This window comes from Chenopodium album, chromosome 17 (assembly GCF_948465745.1).
Source record: "Chenopodium album chromosome 17, dcCheAlbu1.1, whole genome shotgun sequence".
Lineage (NCBI taxonomy): Eukaryota > Viridiplantae > Streptophyta > Magnoliopsida > Caryophyllales > Amaranthaceae > Chenopodium > Chenopodium album.
In genome coordinates, this window is record NC_137850.1 from 12,831,102 (window position 1) to 12,852,317 (window position 21,216).

Sequence of the window (21,216 nt, forward strand, 5' to 3'; positions counted from 1 at the left end):
GGCTCTACTGGGGAGAAACTGTGCCCGACCACATATTCCTGAGAAGGCTTGGAATTAAAATAATGGAGCGGGGCCTTATCAAAACGACCATAATGCCGTTTGATGATGGGAGCGAATAATCGTACCCCAGTTTTGGATACCTCATCTAGAGTGGTTCAAGGATGAGGCGTTTCTCTTCGCTTGTGGTCTTAGTACCATGTTTGAGAGACGTACGTAACTCCTCAACCGAATTTTTTCTATGTGTTTGCTTTATATTACTTCTCATAATTTGTCTAACCGGTTTACTTTCCTTTTTGCAGCTGTTGGATTGGAAATGGTTGATTCCAACAAAACTCCTGCCAAATCTGCTACCCTAGTCCGGAAGGAGCTGTTGGAGCAGAAGAAGCCTATGCGGCCAAAATAGATGGGGTAAGCTCTGCCTTACCTATTTGCTTGTAAAATTTCTTTTTCCTTTCTGTTGAACTAATTCTTGCCGGTTGTCCCATCTCAGGTGAAAACAAATTTATTCCCCGGTCGATTACCGAAATGCTCAAACGGAATCGTCCGGATGACCCTAAGAAGACGCCTGCCAAGGCTGCAAGGACTCAGATTACCCATACGGTATTTGAGAAGAGGCCAACAATTACAGGTAAAATCCCGGCTGCGTTAATAGCTTTCAGCGAAAGTGCTGAGATTGTCAGCATAGAGCCGGGCGTCTCGGAGATGCCGAAGGTTGGTGTGCCACCAGGACCTACATCCGGTTCTGCAACGGTTGTGCACCTTGGGGACGTTAGTCTGGAGCCCAAGGTATGAATAGTCTTGAACTCCCATGGTCGTTTGACTACTTAGTGCGTGTGAAATCCCAGACTTCTCAATCTGAAAATTTGCCATGCAGCCGGCACAATATTGGTGCCGCCTATGCTGCTTCCTCACAAAATCCTTCTTCTGGTGCAGATACATCCCAGAAATGGCCAGACATACAGTAGTATTCTAGGCGGATGTTAAGGACTCTCACCCGGTCTGATAAGGACCGGGTCCCTGGGTTGCAGCAGATCAACTTTGACCAGATTCTTGCCCTGCTGGCTAAGGTATCTTGTACACTTTTTATCTGTGTCTGATTTTGCAAGAGGATTTTTCCAACTCCTTTTCACTGTTTGTGTTTTCTCAGGCGATGTTGAGGATGGATGGCCTGAAGGTTCCTTTTAGAAGGAAACAAAAGAGGTAAGAGACGCAAAAAAACCGGGCAATTGACGCCATAAACTCTGCTGAATATCGCTCTATCATGGGTGTAGTTGAAACTAAAGCCTTGGAGATGCAACAGGAGGAGCTGGTCAAGGAGCTCACGGCTGCATTGGACACAGCCAATAACAAAATTAACACTTGGAGTTGGAGCTAAAAAATGCTAAGTCTGACCTTAAGGCTCTAGAAGCGGCTGACACAGAGAACATTAAGCTGAGGGCACGTCAAGCAGCTCCACGTGGATATGGCCAACCTGCAGGCGGCGCACAGTGCTGAGCTCAAGAAAGAGCAAGAACGGCTAGTGGCGGAGAATGAGAAAAATAGTGAGGAGCGCATGAAGCTCACTTAACACTCATTGATCCCGACACCGACTATGAGTACTACAACTTGAGATATCAGTACGCCTCTGACGTATTCGATAATCAGTAGCTGAACCTGCCGGCTCCGCCTTCCTTCAAGGAATGGGCCGCTGAGAAGGCATCAGGATTGTCTCAGATGGAGAAGATAAGGAGGGAGAGCCAGAAGAGCAAAAGGACCAAGCTCCGGTTTTTAAATTTATAGTGTATGCCGACTGAGTCAGTTTTGTTCAATTTGTTTCAATTTTTTCACTTCAATTTTTCATACATATATCTTGGATTTTTTCCTATCTTTTTAATAACATGTGGAAAAAGATAATACGGCTGTACTTGCCCCTTAGCGGCTGTGTGATTGGTTTCAAGGTTTGGTTGATTGATTGACTTGGGAACTTTTGATACTTTAAGGAGTATGAGTTGTTACTAAGTCAATCAATCATAGTAGCGATTGCCCCAAACCATGTACACAGCCGTCTAATACTACAAACGGATCAGCCTTTAGCCAAGGAGGTGAAAACCTCTTGGGTTGTTTGCAACCCAACTACGCCCAACGTCCTTCTGCCCCATTGGGAGGACGTGCGTAATTTCGAAAAATAATCTAAGTTAGAACATTAGCCGGTCACCGGCTGATGTCTTTGGACATCCGGTTCCCGAAAACTTAGTCGCTCTTATAGATTATTCTGGTCAGACGGCTATGAGTTGACCAATTAGGTTGTTCAATCTTTGTCCGTGTGTATTCACGTGTAGAGCAAGGTTTTACCCAATATGGGAGTTGCTCTCTACGACGATTCCACCCAGATGAGCGTCGCCGGATGCCTTACTCATGTTGGAGCAGCCGAATTATAAAAGAAAATACCATCCGGCCATTGGCCTAACGTTTTTTAGATATCTGTTTAGCTACTAAGTTATTAACTTAGTTTATCATCCAGTCATTGGCCTCATGCCACTTGGAAATTGGTTTAGCTACTAAGTTTTTAAATTACTTTAAATTTAATATAGGAAAGTTGTCCGTCTGTACATTGTACAGGCGGTGCTTTGAGCATTACGCATGTATAAAAAGAAATAAATATTATTATTAAAAACAAATAACAACTTTTTCATTGATATGCTTTTCATTTACAAAAATTTACAAGTCTCAGAAGTAGTACTTTTTTAAGTTGTCTACATTCCAAGTTCCAGGCGGTAGGTCTCTTAATTGTTCATAGATCCGGTAGAAGCCTTCCCAATTATGAGTTAACTTTCCATGCTCATTGGCCCTACCGGTGGCCTCCATTTTCCGTAACAAAAAGTCCCTAACTTTCAACGGCCGTTGTGTACTCTTTTGTTGTAGGCACGGATCATTCTCAGACGATAGATCTCATGACGCAAGGCGGCATTGCCCCTGCATTCCAGGAATGAGTCCAAAGCTAGCCGCATGGCCTTCCAGTTTGCCTCTTCATGGTGTAGCATGACTCGTAGAGTTGGCTCATAATGTTCGATGGGCAAGACGGCTTCAGCACCGTATACCATGAAAAATGGGGTTTCACCGGTTGCCCCTTTTTCAGTTGTCCAAATGGCCCATAAGACATGAATCAATTCTTCTGCCTATAAGCCTTCGGCTCTTTCAGTTTTCTATTTGATGTCGTTTGGGATGAATTTGTTGAAGGCTTCAACTTGGATGTTTGTATGGGGTCGGCCGAATGATGCATAACAATGTGAGATCCCTTGACCTCCTAACCAGGTCTTAAGCTGAGGCGTCTCAAACTGAGGGCCATTATCAAACACCATAGACATAGATACCCCAAATCGGGTGATGATGTTCTTCCAAATGAAAGAGATGGCATCCTTTGTCTTGATGTTCTTGACCGCCTCTGCCTCCACCCACTTGGTGAAGTAGTCAACAGCCACCAGAATATAGTGTTTTCCGCTTGGTGCAGGGGTATAAGGACTTAGAATGTCCATTCCCCATTTAGCAAACGGGATTGGCCTGTGAATTGTCGTCAGATCAGTAACCGGACGATGGATTAGCTTGCCAAATTTTTGACACTTGTCACATTTTTGACCATCTTCATGGCATCTGACTCAGAAGTGGGCCAGAAGTAACCCTGCCGCCTGGCTCTGACGGCCAAAGATCTGCTGCCTATATGGGAGGCGCAGTACCCTGCATGCAATTCTTCAAGAACTTCTTGCCCCTTTTCAGGGGTAACACACTTCGGCAGGGGTTTCAAGAAACCTGCTTTAAAGAGTTCTCCGTTTCTCATCTCGAAGTTTGCATCACATTTTTCATCACGACTGCCTCATGGGGTGAATCAGGAAGCGTGTCACTTGTCAAATATGCCCAAATGCCATCCATCCAGGTAGAGCTTCGGTCAAGTACTCCAATGGGCTCTTCATTTATACTTCATTTTTCCATAACTTCCCAGAAGACTAACCGAGGCGTATCACATCAGGCGGAGGATGCCAACATGGATAAGGCATCCACCTGGTTGTTCTCAGATCTAGGCACTTGACTTAGATAAAATTCTTCAAGTGTCCCAGCTTCATCTTTGACCGCCTGAAGGTATTTGATCATAACGGAATGGGTGGCCTCATAGTCACCATGGTATTGGCTAACAACCAATTGTGAATCAGAATAAGCATCAATTTTCGTTCCCCTGCTGCCTTACACATGCGGACACCGGCTAGCAGGGCTTCATATTCTGTCTTGTTGTTTGAGGATTGAACTTGAACCGTAGTGCATATTCAAATTTATCCCCTTCAGGAGACTCATAGATAATGCCTGCACCACAGCCGTTCAAAGTAGAGCTCCCGTCTACATACACTTTCCAAACCTGATCAGTATTGTCCGGTACAACCGGCCTTGCCATTTCGACAATGAAGTCGGCAAACGCCTAACCCTTCACTGCCTTTCTTGGTTTGTAAGTGTAGAGAATATTTCAAGCATCCCACACTTGAGCCCCACTGTGATCATACACTTAAGTATGGTGTCGTCCAAAGGGAAGGAAGCTAGAGCAAAAGAGTCATCAACAAGTTTTAGGAACTTGTAAACTGTTCACAGGGTAAAGGTTACACCCCTTCACAATACATGAGATCGCTAACTCCATAGTGGTTTGAAACCATGACTGGATATTCGGGAATGAGGGTACAAATCCAACCTAAAAGAGATTGAACCTACCCTAAAAATAGGCCTCTAATTTATTCTTCTCATATTCATGTGCACTTTCTGACTAACATACAATCAATATATTAATCCTAAACCTATTTAATCTATGTTGGTTGATTATTAAAACACAAACAATTCCATTATTGGCGATAACTTGAATTAAAATCACATTAGCCTAAATAAAATTATTAATTAACTTATTAAGCGTGATTACAAGTACAAATTCCCTTTAAACTTGCAAGAGAGGGCGTCATCAAGCAATAACAATAATATATCAAGAACCTAATAATAATTAACACAACAAATCATCATCATCATAATCTCAATAAAGCATAATAATATTAGCAAGATCCTAGGCATGATACTAACATGATTAATAACAAATCCTAGCATGTCACTAAACATTAAAAATCAAAGCTTTATCCCTAACATGATACTAGCATGATAAAAGAAACAAGAAGCAACCTAAGCATGATACTAGAAAGCAATAAATAACATCCTAACATGATACTAAGAATTAAAATAATATAAATATGCTTTCTATAAAAATATAGCAATAAAAACAACTTACTTTGTTGCCTCGTATCTCTTTCTATAAAAACAATACACATGTTAGTAACTTCAAGGAAAATATTAAATCAAACAATTAATTTAAATAATTGAAATAGGGACTTGGGTTCAAACCCTCAGAAATTATCAACCATTCACGTCTAGGGTGAAGGCAACTTCGAGCTTGGTTAGGTGTGTCTAAGACTCGTGAATGCGGTATTGTGTTTATAAAAAGGCTAAGCTTAGAAAGAGGGAAAAAGAACAAGCTATTGCTCAAGAGAGACAATTAGAAAGATAGTTGTTGATGATTGGTGGTGATTTGAAAACGGGGAATAAAGACCCTATTTATAGAGAAAATAGTCCCGAAACAATCAGAAAAAAAGAATCGAATACGATTCGGAGTAAAACTACTCCCATCTAGGCGCAATGGATCCATCGCCGCGTGACAGGGTCTATCACGACGCGATGGGTCCTGTAGTTTCGCGATGGAGAACGCGTTATCTAAAATCCGTACCGAATCCTTAATCTAATTAAATTAGATTAATTAAAGTCCGTACTTATCTTTTGAAATCAGATTTAATCTTTTAAAACACTTGTCTTATTCCAAATAAAATCCTTTATTTTTCTAAAAGATATAATTACTAATCCTAATTCCACTAGAACTCAAAATAACCTTCTAGATTATTCTAGAAAATTAAAGTCAAACCTAATGATTTCAGGAATAATAATTAATGGGCCCTTCACTTGATCATTAGGCCATATATATAACTCATTTTAGGCCCAATTTAGTATTTTGGCCATAATTTTCTCATTATTCATCAGAATTGGGTTTATAACATATCGTTGGAAAGCTCTTCTCGAGCCCCAATCCAACTACACAATTACTGGACCCATATAATGGACCAAACCAAACTGGACTAGATATTTTCCCTAAAAAGAGTATGAAAAGAAATGTTTTCGAAAATAGAAAGAAGTATTTTTATTAAAACGACCGCATCACAAGACCTTTCACATTTCACCTTGTTCGATAATCCATGACGTGAAAGATATTCATCACTGGGTTTGGTTTTTGGGAAGACACAATCAGGTGCCTACAGAAGCCCCTACTTTGACTGAGTTTGGAGAAAAGTTCGAAAACAAAAGTCAAAGTAGCGATAGGGACGGAGAATGATTCAGAACATTATACGATCCTAAATCATTCTTGTAACGCCGATACTTGAAAACTAGCGTTAGTTTAAACAGATAAAAGAGTTAAGAAACGCGTATCTTGCACTGTCGTGTACACATCTCCGGGGTAATCGATTTTCCTGCATTTGTGACGATCTTCCTCAAGCCAGGGAATATCGCTAAAGACTGCTTCGCTTGTAGCTGTCCTCAATTTTTTTGCTGTGACAGTCCTTCCACGTCTCGGGAATTCTATCACGAACCACTACCCCTCGAGTGATCCACTGGACGACAATCTTCCATACCTTGGGAATTCTATCGTGAACCACCACGTCTTGAGCGATTCACTGAATGACGGTCTTCCACGCCTTGGGAATTCTTATTGTGATCCACTACGTCTCGAGTGACCCATTGGATGATGGTTTTCCATGCCTTGGGAATTGTTATCATGAGCTTCTGTGCCTTGAGCAACTTACAAATGAATGATGACAAATTTCCTCGCCTTAGGCAACATGTCGTAGACTCCTTCGTCCTAAGCAGTCTTCTGAATGATGATTTTCCAGGCCTTGGGAAGTCTAATAGTTTAACAGTTTCCATGCCTTGAGAGTCTTGTCGTGACCTCCTACGCCTTGAGTAGCTCGCAAGTGAAATTCCACTAAGTACCCATGCCTTGGGATGCAATCGCCAACTTCTACACCTTAGGAAGTGTGCATCAATCGACAATTTCTCTTCGTCTTGGGAAAACTTGTCCGATAATTATGGGTCTCTTTGCCTTGAGAAACTTGCTGTATGAGTCGTCCATGGCTTAGGACGCAATCAATTTTTGTTGAATCATTGTTTTTTTGTTCGACAACCTCCACATCTTAGGGAACGCCGTTCAAGATTGCTTCGCTTCGAGCTATCTTCTCAAATCGGGTGACAACTTTCTCATCCTAGGGAATGCTGTTGAAGATCACTACTCCTTGAGCCGTCTTCTCCAATTAACGTGACATCTTCCATATCTTTAGGGTATATTGTCGAAGACCACTACGCCTTGAGTCGTCTTGTCAAATTCTCTCATGTTCACGCCTTGGAAGTGATAGCTTGTCATGTCTTGAAAAAACTTACGTCTTTTGCCTTAAACCTTTTCAAAGATCACCTGTCTATCTGGGACTTAGTGCACCTGCATCTATGTTTTTTACTATAAGACTTTGCTTATGTTTTTGTTAGGGTTGAACTAAGGTTTTTTTTGCTAGATATTATGATTGCTTTGACTTGAGGTTGACTCAAGGTTTAGTGTGTTCGACTCTTATATGACTTAATGTGTTTTGACACATGTGTGTAGACTCAACTTGATGTGATATGACATGTGTGTGCATTGTTTTGTAATGTGCGTGACTCAAAATGCTGAAAAACAAAAATTTTCCATCATTTTTGTGGAGGGTACCGACTTTCTCCCGAAAAAGAAAGACGTGAAAAGAAAGAAGTGAAGTGTTTGAATGTTTGATGGTGCATGTTGAATTAGCTTAGTCAATGTATGCGTCGATGTTGTATCTCATGGTGCAAGGATTGTAGCATCCTTGACTATCTCAATTGTTGACTGGATGATGAAAATATTTAGATAACTTAGGCACGGAGGCTAAGCACTTCATACTTTGCGATGCAATGATGATTATGATGATGTGTGATCTTGATATGACAAGCGTGCTTTATCGTTGTGTTAAGATTTCATGACAAAGGGTTCCTAAAGGAAGGATTATTTGGTCATGTATCTGTGATGTGTATGAAAGTGACACTAAGTTAGGCCGCAAAGGCTAAGGGTGTGGAAAAGTAATTTTGAAAAGAGTCAAATAATGGTGACTCTTAGGCTGGGTAAGCTAATGAAGTAAGGATCAAGCCCCCAAGTCTAGCTCTAAATGGATAGGGATGAACATTGGAGATCCCTTCATATGATCATGTATGAACGTAATTATGTATGTAAATGCATTTTATTACGGCTGCACCCCAATGTGAGGTTGCCTATGTATCCGTTAGGAATCAGGCCGAACGTAGCTCAAGCCGAACCTCGCACAAGGGTGTTTATACCTCAAGGAGGTCTTTTAAGGGTTGTAATGTGGTTAGGCTAAGGGTCGAAGAAAAAGGGGATAAAGGTTTAAGACCCTAGATAAGCCCCCAAGGTGTGCAACGTTGCTTTTGAATCTTTGTATTTGTATGCTTGAGATTTCTATCTTTTAAACTCTTTTTTGTTTATATTTTACTCTCTCTTTTTGCTTTGGCACTTTTTTTTTATTTTGATAAGTGTGGGCAATCCAGATGATGCGGTCTATCACTCACTTGGCATTCATGTTTCTCAGGCACGGTACCGAGCACTTGACAAGAGACGCAATCTGAGACGTGTTCATATCAAAGACATGTTCATATCAATGACATTGGAACACTTACCCTTTTGCACACTTTTATTTTGTTATTGCTTTATGCTATTTTAATCTTTTGAAATCACTCAAGCTTTTGAAATTGCATAATTTGCACACCATCCCATCCCAAGGTTAAGTAAATGTGGGTTGAAAAAAGAAAGGTCTATCATTAGACGAGACTCAAAGTGGTTTATCAAAAAAGGATATATATTTGAATGGTGAAAGTGATATGATGCGGCTACAAGAGGTGCCTCAAATCATTAGTATACCTCGTGATTAGTCCGACAATAATTTTTTTTTATTTGTTTTTTATGCAATGCAATGATCATATGCAAAGAAATAAATGCTCATTTTATTAAAATGGAAAAGGGTAAACTACAAACTCTTAATAAATCTAATGAGGAAGATGAAGAATGTCTATGCTAGACTTATTGGAGAAAGGAGGAATAAAATAGAAAATAGAAAAAGAGGTCACGAAATCTTATCGTTGAAGCTCGCCTCGTGTCTTGTGCTCTATCATCATTCGGCCTTCTTGCCAACTGGAGGTATGGGAAGCTTGTTATTATCGATCAAATATTGGATGACCTCATTTAGCTTCCAACAACTCTCGGTCGTATGCCCTCTACCTTGATGGTACTTGCAATGAGCGTTAGAATCCCAGTTGGGTGACCTGTTCTCGGGTGCTGGATCTTAAAGAGGTCCGATGGGAGTGATGAGTCCTTTGGCATGGATTCGATCGAAAGCGGTATCGTAGTTCATCCCAATAGGGGTGAACTCTTTTTTTAGTTTCTTCTTAGGTCTTTGGTTATCCATGGCTAAGACTTTGTTAAGGTCAAAGGTACTAACATTGTTACTAGAGTAGGTGTTTTCGGAAGAAGGATTATCGTTGTTCATTCCTTTCCAGCCACTATTGTTACTATGGTTAGTAGCTTTCTGTTTTACAAGATCATTTCCAATATAAATACCTACGTTATAGACAGCTTTGAAAGTGTTTAAATTGCATTGATATTTCAGGTGCCTTTGGTACTTGTCCTGGAGGTTCTTGATGAACATCCTCACAGATTCCTTTTCAATAGGAACTTATACCATCCTAGCAGAATTTTCCCTCCACTTGTTGAAGAAGGAAGTAAATCCTTCATTTTCTTTTTGTTTTAACATCTCAAGGTCCCTATGGTCAGATTCAACTTGGATGTTGTACTTGTATCTATCAATGAAAGCGTTTGTTATAGAGTCCCAAGAAGAGATCTTCTCTTTGTCTATGGAAAATAACCATTGTTGATAAACGATTTCTAGAGATAGTGAAAACAATGAGTGGAAAGCTTTCCTATCAATTCCCTTTATTCATTATATTTTCGAAAGCTCTCAAATGGAAGTAAGGGTTATCTGTTGGCTTGAACTTAGGGATGTGATTGGCATTGAACTTCTGCGGAAGAAGTTCCTTGTCCACCGAGACCCCTTGTGAGCTAATTCCTTGGAACTTATAGTCATTAGATAGCTTGCTCAAGCTTTCTTCCATTCGCTCCATCTGTTATTGTTTCTTAGGGTCATTGACTTGAAGAGCAATGGTCTTCATCATCTCAGCTAAACTACCAAGGTTGTGCCTAAGTTCATTGACTTCTTCCTGAATTTCCATTTTCTTCTTAGCTTTTCTCTTTTGTCAAATCGGTTTATCAATTAGTAAACTTGGATGAAAACGTTTTCGTTGATTAAGCGCCCTTCTCTCCTTGACCAAGCTCTGTTGAAAGGGAAGTCATGGATACTTATTGTTAATTATTTGACTCAAACTCAATTCAACATGCATAGATGGGAAGATCATGGAGTATAAATGATATGTATGGAGAAAGCATGTAAGATGAAAGTAGAAGAAAGGTGTGAGGTATTTAATGTACGGAAAGTGATGTGAAAAAACGTTGAAAGCTATAGAAATTTCTGGAATAGGACGGACGACCAACTCGAATGACGGAATGGATGACTCATGCATGGACCTAAGACATGGTCATGGTGTGAAAAGAGTATGTACAAAGTGTGTGAATACTTGTGAGTGTAAGTGATATGTTCAAGACTCATGTCATGATCATGTGGCTAGACTATGTGACTAGACTCAAACAAAGACTAAGTTAATACTTCACGTCTATGCACTAAACTGGACATGCTGTAATATTTTAGTCATAACTTCTAATATGTGAGTCCAAATTGAACAAAACGAACGTCAAATTAAAGATAAAACTCGAGGCTACATATCCATAGGCTGTAAGACTCGTAACTGTTCCTAGAACTCCGGCTATGATCAAAACACGTTGATACTCGTGCAGTATACTGGAATAAAAATCCGGGTTGACTCAAAGGACCTATGACTCGATTTTAGACATATTTATTAGCTCAAATTAATTAATCAATTAATTAAGCAACGTCCTTTAGTCATTGGTTAACTTATTTAAGCATATTTATAATCACAAGTCAAACTAAACAGTTAGTTTAATCACAAGTAAGTATGCACAAGCAAGTAATGCACAAGTAGTCAAGTAAGCACAATATGATGCAATGAGTTTGCAATTTAACCATGGCTCTAGTTCTCTGAAGTTCAAGGATAAGGGTAAGTCAAAGACGGTCCATGGTTATGAGTCCAGATGCATCGCGCGGAAGCCTTACCTTAAGAAGGGTTGGCGCGTATGGATGGGACCCCGCAAGTTAGACTTGCTTCCATGGTTTGGTGAATTCACAAACTCGGATGTGCCCTTCGTTGCAATGAGCATTCGATTGGGTATATGGAGCGTGAATTAAAAGAGGGTTATGGCCATATTTAGAACACATATTGGTTCAGAAAAGTGAGAAAAACTCAATCAGGAAGTAAAATCGGGCAAACAGTACTGGAATAGGTCAAAACAAGAACGCAGATTTCTGGCTCGGTATTGGAAGAACTTGGCGCGAGACAATAGGGACCATCACGAGACGATAGCCTTGTCATGCCGCGATATTGCTATTACGCTGCAACAAAGCCATCGCGCTACGATGGACACTGTTTTCTCAGCACCAGTTCCTACATGCCTCAGCAACTCTCTTTGTTTTTAGAATTTTCCAGTTTTCGCAGCGTTTTTTTCGATTCTAGTTGTGAAAGATATTTCCCAAATTTCCTACGTCTAAAAATCCTATGTTTTTTACGCATTATGGATGGTCTATCAAATGCGGACCTTTATATGCTTATGCCAATAATGTCAATCAAAATTACACACATGAATACTTAGAAATTTTCGAGTCTCATCCATTCATTCTAAATTATTACCAAAATTAAAATAGAAATCCTCCCCAGTAGAGTCGCCAAAAAACTGTAGGGAATATTTTAAGCATCCCACACTTGAGCCCCATTGTGATCATACACTTAAGCATGGTGGCGTCCAAAGGGAAGGAAGCTAGAGAAAAGAGTCGCCAACAAGTTTTAGGAACTTGTAAACCGTTCACAAGGTGAAGGTTACACCCTTTCACGATCCATGAGATCGCTAACTCCATAGTGGTCTGGAACCACGATTGGATATTCGGGAATGAGGGTACAAATCCAACCTAAAAGAGATTGAACCTGCCCTACGAATAGGCCTATACTTTATTCTTCTCATATTCATGTGCGCTTTTTAACTAACATACAATCAATATATTAATCCTAAACCTGTTTAATCTATGTTGGTTGATTATTAATTCATAAATAAATCTATTATTGGCGATCACTACTTGAATTAAAATCACATTAGCCTAAATAAAATTATTAATTATCTTATTAAGCGTGATTACAAGTACAAATTCCCTATAAACCTGCAAGAGAGGGCGTGATCAAGCAATAACAATAATATATCAAACAACCTAATAATAATTAACACAACAAACCATCATCATCATAATCTCAATAAAGCATAATAATATTAGCAAGATCCTAGGCATGATACTAACATGATTAATAACAAATCCTAGAATGTCACTAAACATTAAATATCAAAGCTTTATCCCTAACATGATACTAGCATGATAGAAGAAATAGGAAGCAAGCTGACCATGATACTAGAAAGCAATAAATAACATCCTAACATGATACTAATAATTAAAATAATATAAACATGCTTTCTATAAAAAAAATATAGCAATACACACGTTAGTAACTTCAAGGAAAATATTAAATCAAACAATTAATTTAAATAATTGAAATAGGGATTTGGGACCAAACCCTCAAAAATTATCAACCTTTCACATCGAGCTTGGCTTAGTGTGTTGATGATTGTTGATGATTGTTGGTGATTTGAAAACGGGGAATAAAGACCCTATTTATAGAGAAAATAGTCCCGAAACGATCAGAAAAAAAGATCGAATTCGATTTAGAGTAAAACTGCACCTATCGCGACGCGATGGGTCTATCGCCACGCGACAAGCTCCATCGCGGCGCGACAGGGTCCATCGCGACGCGATGCGATGGGTCCTGTCATTTTGTGACGGAGAACACGTTACCTAAAATCCATACGGAATCCTTAATCTTATTAAATTAGATTAATTAAAGTCCGTATTTATCTTTTAAAATCAGATTTAATCTTTTAAAACACTTGTCTTATTCCAAATAAAATCCTTTATTTTTCTAAAAGATATAATTATTAATCCTAATTCCACTAGAACTCAAAATAACATTCTAGATTATTTTAGAAAATTAAAGTCAATCCTAATGATTTCAGGAATAATAATTAATGGGCCTTCCACTTGGTCATTGGGCCATATATAAAACTCATTTCAGGCCCAATTTAGTATTTTTTTCCATAACTTCCTCATTATTCATCGGAATTGGGCTTATAACATATCGTTGGAAAGCTCTTCTCGAGCCCCAATCTAACTACACAATTATTGGACCCATATAATGGACCAAACCAAACTGGACTGGACATTTTCCATAAATAGAGTATGAAAAGAAATGTTTTCTAAAACAGAAAGAAGTATTTTTTTTAAAATGACCGCATCACAAGACCTTTCACATTTCATCTTGTTCAATAATCAATGACGTGAAAGATATTCATCACTGGGTATGGTTTTTGGGGAGACTACGGTAAGTGATTTCAAGACTTTGCATTTCAATAGCCCACTTGAGCATTCTACCAGATGACTCCAAAGTTGTCATTGGCCGCTTAAGAGGTTGGTCTGTATAGACCACCACCGGATGTGCCACGAAGTAAGGTTTCAACTTTTTTACTGCCATGTAAAGGGTGAGGCCAAATTTTTCAACCATGGGGTACCGTAGCTCAGCATTTCTAAGAAAATGAGTAATGAAATAGACCAGAAGCTGAATGCCGTCTCTCTCAAAAAGGAGAAAAGAACTGAGAGCATGATCTGAGACGGCTAAGTACATGTAAAGCGTCTCTTTGGGCAGAGGGCTAACAAGCCTTGGCAAATAGTGTAAGTGTTCCTTCAATTTCTGAAAGGCCGCCTCAGCATCATCTCCCCATTCAAACCTTGTCTTCTTTATGATCGCTTGGAAGAAATAGAGGCACTTGTCACCTGACCGGCTGAGGAATCTTCCCAAAGCCGCTAGGCAACCGGTAAGTTTCTAGACTTTACAGTGCGAGGTGACTTCATGGCAATGACCGCCTGTATTTTTTACGGGTTGTCCTCTATCCCATTTTGATCGATCAGGAATCCAAGAAACTTTCCAAACTCAAACCCAAAGACACTTATTGGGATTGAGCATGACCTTGTACCGCTTGAGTGTGGTGAAGGTTTCTCGGAGGTCAACAAGATGATCTGTCTGGTGCTTGGATTTTACTATCATGTCATCAATGTACGCCTCTACATTCCTCCCAATCTGATTAATGAAGACAATATTAATCATCCGTTGGATAGTAGCAGACACATTCTTCAAGCCAAACGACATCACAGTATAACAAAATAACCCCTGATCAGTGATGAAAGCCGTCTTCTCTTGATCTTTTTTCCACAGGGGTATCTAGGGTGGAAGCCTGAATAGGCATCCATAAAACTCATCAAGCCATGCCCGGCTGTAGAGTCGACCAAACTGTCGATCTTGGGGAGCGGGTAACTATCCTTTGGACATGCCTTATTCAAGTCAGTATAATCTACACACATGCGCTAGGTACCATTCGGCTTCTTTACAAGAACAACGTTCGCAACCCAGTCAGGAATGTTACATGGCCGAATGAACCCAGCGTCTAAATAGCTTTTTGACCTCAGCGGCTGCTGCCTGACTTCTCTCCTCGTCGTGATTTCATTTCTTTTTCCGGATAGGCTTATTTTTAGGATCCACGGCGAGTTTGTGGACAGCGAGATCCAGGCTGATGCCTGCCATCTCTTCCACTTCAAAGGCAAAATGTCTTTGAATTCCATCAACAAATGGTGTAAGTCTACACCTATCCTTTCAAAGGCAGCCGTCCCCACCTTAATAGTTCGCTCTGGACGGATGTCATCCAAAGGAATATCAATATCATCACCAGCCGACTGGGGACGTATTTCATCTAACCGTTCCCCGGTCAGTGATTGCTATTTCTTCTCTTTCTTCACCTCCTCCAGCTGATCAGCTTTTCTTTTCATTTCGGCTGCTGGTGGGGCTCGGTTAGAGTCCTTGACGTCGTCAAGGTCTATTGGCTCCTTGAGATGACCGGCTGTTGCAACGTTGGTTTGACGTCTGAGAGGTAACACTCCCTTGCCGTCTTCTGATCCCCGTTCAAGGAGCTAACAAAGCCATCATCTGTTTCATATTTTAATAACATGAGAGCTGGGATGGTGACGGCCTTGCACTCATTAAGAGTGGGTCGGCCCAGAATAATGTTATAGGCGGTCAGCTCATCAACCACCAAAAACTAAACGATCATATGTCGCCCTTTTCCCTTTTCTCCCAACCGATGGGTAAACCAATTGATCCGACTGGGTGCACGACCCCTCCCCCGAAACCTACAAGAAGATGGGAGACGTCGCGTAGGTTGTTCATCTTACACTTCAGCTTGGACATACACTTGTAGCTGATGAGGTCAGAAGAGCTACCCGTGTCTATAAGGATCCGACCAGCCAGTTGGTTGGCGACCTTACATTCGATGACAACCGCGTCGTCATGCGGCCGGCGGACTTTGCCTCGATCCTTCTCAGTGATGAGGACGTCTAGGAAAGTACCACTACTATACGCCTGGCTATCATCGACAAAGTGGATCATCTTCTTTAGATGATCCTTGGTGCCCCGGATGGTCGGGCCACCACTGGCGAATCCGCCTGCTATGTTGTAGATCAGGTCCTTGTCGGTGTCCGAACTACTAGTAGGCTGGACCGTCTTGGACGACTGTCCCGGATTCGTCTTGACAGTTGCTTTGGACTTCAAGACATAAGATTTCAGCACCCCCTTGTCATCCAGACGGTCCAACGTCCGCTTGAGGCTATAGCAGTCGTTGGTGTCATGGCCGAATTTCTCATGGAAGTGACAATATTTATTCTTGTTTTGTGACTGGACGGAACTCTTCATTGGATTCGACTTTTCAATGTTCAGCCGGTCCTTTATCTCCATGAGGATGGAGTAGCAGTCTTCATTAAACTCGTACCTTGGGACGTACAGTTTGAATTCTTTCTTTTTCTTCTTAGACAACTGATCAGGTTCATCAATCGCCCAAACTTCTTTTCTCTTTTTTCTCTCTCCGCCATTCTGAGCCGGCTGAGAAGATCGACTCTCTTTTTTCTTATCAGACTTTTTGGAGCCTAACTGATGGCTAGACAAACAGAGGTCGGTCATTTGGATAAAGCTCTCCGCCTCTATCAATGCCTCTTGGAGGATGAAGACCCTCTTCCGGACAAGGTCAAACTTAAATGTTAACCCATCCTTCAAACCCTTAAAGAAGTATGTATAAGCTACCTCGTCAGATAGCCCTTGTATCTGGATTCTCACCAGATTGAACCGTCTAACGTAGGAACGAAGTCCTTCTCTCACTCTCCCTGCCGTATAGTGCTCAAGTCGAGACTTATTTTCTTGGCAGGGATGTTTATCAAGAAGTTGGAGGCAAACAGGAAGGCAAGCCTCCTAAAGCTATCAATGCACCCGGCTAGCATGTTGTCAAACCATTGTTGGGCTATGCCCTTCAAGGTAGTCAAGAAGCATCGGCACCAAATAGCATCCTCCAACCCTTGCATGTGCATAGGGTTGTTGTAGGCCATGAGGTGGTCCTATGGGTTGGTGGTACCATCATAGGAACCAACCAAGATATTCTTAACCTTGGCTGCCTGTGCCGCCTCGATTATATCCTTGGTGAACGCAGATGTTTAATCACCAAGTCTAAGCAGACAAAGCTGCCAGTCTAGGGGCTGGACATTGTATGTCCCCTTTCCTCCGAAGAAGGCCGGCTGCATGAATGGTGGGACATATTGCCCGTATGGCATCTGAGACACATATGGGACTGCCCCAATCATCTGAGGGCCAGTATGGACGGACTTGCCGCCTGTATGGCTCTCATGCAAGGACTGAGAATTCCTTGCACATGTATTTTTGAAGCTGTCTGGAAAGCTTGATGTAGAGGCTGACTCAGATAGCTACTGGCTCCGGTTGTGCTCGATGATGTGTCGAGCATCGAAGAAGGTTTTCTTGCTGTCATCCGGCTAAACAGCTCGAATGACCTTCCTTTTGCCTGTCTGGGGCAGAAGGATCTTAGACCAGTCAATGGCAGACGTAGTCTTCTCCTTTGGATGTGGAGTAGGCTGCCTGTCTCTGACTGACTTCCTCCTCTCAGCTTGAGGAGCCCTTTTGGCCAACTGACCCTTGCTAGAGCCAGCCGTCTTCTTGTTGATCTAGTCCTTGATTTCACCCTTGAAACTCGTCATGAATTTCATGAGTTCGTCTCGGGTAACAAGAGCCTGACCCTGCACCACCGAGGTGTCCCCAAGCGGTGGCCCAACTGACTTGCTGGTACCAGCATCATTGTTTCCTCGTTCCAGCTTATTTCTAGAACATATGTGCTTAGAGAAAAGTGACCCATCAGGGCCCACTCGTGTTTCGACTTCACAGTCGTTGTCTATATCTTGGTCTGAATAGATCACCCCATCGACTTTAGGCCGGTTGGGTTAAAATGGCGGTACAAAAACATGAACCATCTTAGAGGTACTCTCCCCACAGACGGCGCCAAATGGTTAGGTTCAGTTACGTCACCATGACTGGTCCGGCGCGATCTGTACTTGCAAAACAAGGAGACTCCAAGTGGTTAGAGCTCCACCTCCGACGATTAAGTTAGAATAAGTTCGGAGAATGTAAATAGTGCGGAAGATTAAAGAGAGATCTTCTCGGATTTCGAAATCAGGTGTTTTCTCTGATCAGAGAGAATGTAGGGTAGTGTAATAAAATGGATGTGCCCCCAAAATGGGGAAATCTCCCTATTTATAAGGTCATGGGAATACGTGCTCATTAGGTCATTTTAACCTAATGGGATACACCGTTTTGCGGCTTTCTCGGGAATTGGGCCCCGAAGGCCGTAATTCTAGCTGATATCTGAGGCTGAAATGTGTCAGCTGGTTAGTGGCCCATGTTGGACCTATCCAAGCTTGACATGTGTCCCTCTCTGATTGGGCCACGTGTCTAGGGTATTTTTACCCTAAACACTGCAAACTAATTTCAAGTGGTCATTAGTCGTTCAACATTTATATGACCTTAATTAGGGATAATTTTAGTTTAAAATATTCAATGTTCACTAAATAGATGTTTCTTTATCCAAGACATTGTCTTGATACCTTATTTTGAATATTCTCAAAATTGAATGGACTCAATATTTAATTCTAAACCACAATTAAATAGAAATGGAGTAATAATAATTTGAAGAAAAAATTAAATTGCTCCATAAACGAATAGTTTATCATAGTATTTTACATTAAAATCCTCAAGATTAATTAAAACACATAAATAGGGAAATCAAAGCCAATCTCCAAGGTGCTTGATTCCCATTACCTCAACGTGCTTGTTGTTTTTCATTTGAGGCAAAGGTTTAGTGAGTGGATCGGCTACATTGTCGTCCGTTCCAATTTTACAAATTCTGATTTCAGCCTCTAACTTCCATTCCCTTATCATGTGAAATCGCCTCTTGACATGTTTGACCTTCTGATGTTCCCTTGGCTCCTTAGCCTGAGCAACAACTCCATTGTTGTCATAATAGAGATTTATTGGACCCGTGATTGAGAGTACAACATCAAGCTCACTAACGAACTTACGAATCCAAATTGCCTCATTAGCTGCTTCTAGGGCTGTCAAATGGCTCGTGTCGTGTCGGGTTCATGTTCATTTCGATGTTAAACGAGTTGAAAAACCCTTGAACAAAACCTAACCCGTTTATTAAATGGGTTGAAAATCTTTGACCCAAACCTAACCTGTTTATTAAACGAGTTACCCGGGTAACCTTTTACCCATATAATATGTAATAAACTAATTAATATTCAATTTAAAAATAAAAAAGACAGACATCATTCCTTCATTAAAGATAGGGTTTAAGTTAGTAGTTTTAACAATACAACCATGCATAAGAATTGTCTCAAATTAATCTCCAAATTAAACTTTAATTTACAAAAGATGAAAATTATAATTTTTTCACCTAATTAACCGCCAAAAATTTACCAAAATGTATAAATGGTGTCAAGGTAATTTACAAAATTACAAGTCTTAAAAAAACAGTTTTTTTTACTACTTAATAAATAAATTAAGTGTGTCCGGTTCGGGTTGACGGGTTGTCATTCAACCCATTTATATAATTGGGTTATGCATGTTAGTTTCGGGTTGAAAATTTCAACCCAAACCTAACCCGTTTAATTCCGTATCGTGTTCATGTCAACCTAATTATATAAACGGGTCGAGAATTCTAGACTTGAACTCGCTTATTTCGTGTCGGGTTCGTGTCAGGTTATCTTGTCGTGTCAGTTTTTGACAGCCCTAGCTGCTTCTGAAGCTGCCAAGTATTCGGCTTCAGTTGTAGAGTCTGCAGTTGTGCTTTATTTAGTACTCTTCCAACTAAACGCTCCTCCATTTAGACTGAATATGTACCCTGATTGCGATTTGAAGTCATCTTTGTCAGTCAGGAAGCTGGCGTCGATGTAACCTTCAACAGCCAAATCATTACTCCTACCATAGACTAGAAAGTTATCCTTGTTCCTTTTCAGGTACTTGAGGATATTCTTAGCCACAGTCCAATGCGCCTCTCCTGGGTCTGAATGGTATCGGCTCTAAAACTCAAGGCATACGATACATCCGACCTAGTACATGTCATGGCATACATGATCGATCCAATAAGCAAAGCATATGGAATCCGATTCATCCTCTCTCGCTCATCAGGTGTCTGTGGACACGGCTTCTTGCTTAGAGTTGTGCCATGTGACATAGGTAGGTGCCCTCTCTCTTAGCCTCCTACATGTTAAATCGTGCTAGTACCTTATCAATGTAAGTACTTTGGCTCAACTAAACTATCCTCTGAGATCTATCCCTATAGATCTTGGTGCCCAATATGTACCGTGCCCCTTCCAAGTCCTTCATTGAAAAACATTTTCCAAGCCAAGGCTTTACAAACTCTATTATTGGAATGATGTTTCCAATAAGCAATATGTCATCAACATATAAGACGAGGAATGTGATGTCACTCCCACCAACCAGCTTCACATGGCACACTCAAATTGTGCTAGCTGGCCGCTCGAGCGTAGGCACCAACGCACGCTCAACTAGGCCTACCAGCTCAGCAGCATATGCGAGCGGCCTAGCAGCCATGCTGCGCAAGCATGCGGGCTGCTGTTGGGCACTGTCCTCTCTTGCGAGGCTCAGCGTGCCTTGCTTGCGAAGGCTACTACAAGCCCCTTGCACGCTAGCAGCTCAATGATATCGACAAGGACTTACTAGCCATGCGATGCGCACGAGGCACACTCAGCTAGCATGCTCGGCCATAGGCATGATGACCTTGCGGCATTGGCCTTGGCTAGTTATATTTCCCTAACCTTTAGATTGATTGGGACATTTCGAGGCTAGGGATATATTTATTACTTGTTGTTTGCTTGATTTCTTGTCTCGTCGATTCCTAAATTCGATTCGACTTATGACGCTCGGATTCCACGCCCTAAGCTCAATATTTTACATCTATGTTCGTAATACTCCAAAGCCTCATTTAATCCTTTGGATTAATTCGTCATTTTGGTTTGATTACGCGATTGGGTGTGACCCGAAGGGTTTAGTCAAGAGTATGCTGTAATATTAATTATGTATTAATATTACTTATCATAAGTGGTCTCCACGTAGGTATTCCAATCACTTGACCTCACTGAATAATTAGCACTCTAATAGTTCCGAACCCTCTATCGGAAAAATACACTTGTTCGAAGGACACCATTCCTTTCAGGTGAGATGGTTGCTACTTTGCTGCTAGAATTAGGGTTA